This window comes from Pterocles gutturalis, unplaced genomic scaffold (genome assembly GCF_000699245.1).
Source record: "Pterocles gutturalis isolate BGI_N339 unplaced genomic scaffold, ASM69924v1 scaffold21277, whole genome shotgun sequence".
NCBI classification, from domain to species: domain Eukaryota; kingdom Metazoa; phylum Chordata; class Aves; order Pterocliformes; family Pteroclidae; genus Pterocles; species Pterocles gutturalis.
This window is the reverse complement of record NW_010110739.1, coordinates 2,554-3,159: the sequence shown is the minus strand read 5'-3', so window position 1 is coordinate 3,159 and position 606 is coordinate 2,554.

Here is a 606-nt window from a genome sequence, read left to right as displayed (position 1 = left end):
CAGGGCCACTGAGCCCCCAGCATGTCCCGGTGCGTTTCCTTCCCCTGTGACATGCTGCTTTCAGTTCCGCATGCCGGGCACTGGGCCGGGCAGTCCCTGTCCCCATCGCTGTCCCCCGTCCCCATCCCAGCATGCCCTGTCCGGTGCACCCCCATGGACAGGTAGGAGGGGGCAGGGAGGTGCTGGGAGGGGGTCTGGGTCCCCCACCACTGCTTCGGGCTCAGTGTGGGCAGGGGCAGCTTTGGGAACAGGAGGGAAAGCGCCCGCACCCTGGCTCGTGTGGGTCTGAGCGCTGCCGAACTCGTCACCGCGATGGCTGTGTGGGGGAGGGGGCTTTTGGGGATCTGGGAGGATGACAGCACTGGTGGGGGCTGTTGCCAGGCTGCTGAGCTGGGGCAGCCCCCCAGGGCAGGAGAGAGCTTGGGCACTGTGCAGGGCTCCTCTGCTGGGCTTCCTCACTCAGCCTTCATCCCAGTGCGTGTCCCGTTCCTTCCACCCACTCGCGCACCCATCCACCTGTCCATCTGACCATCCCTCCATCCATCCCTCCACCCATCCATCCCTCCACCCATCCATCCCTCCATCTGTCCATCCATACCTCCATCC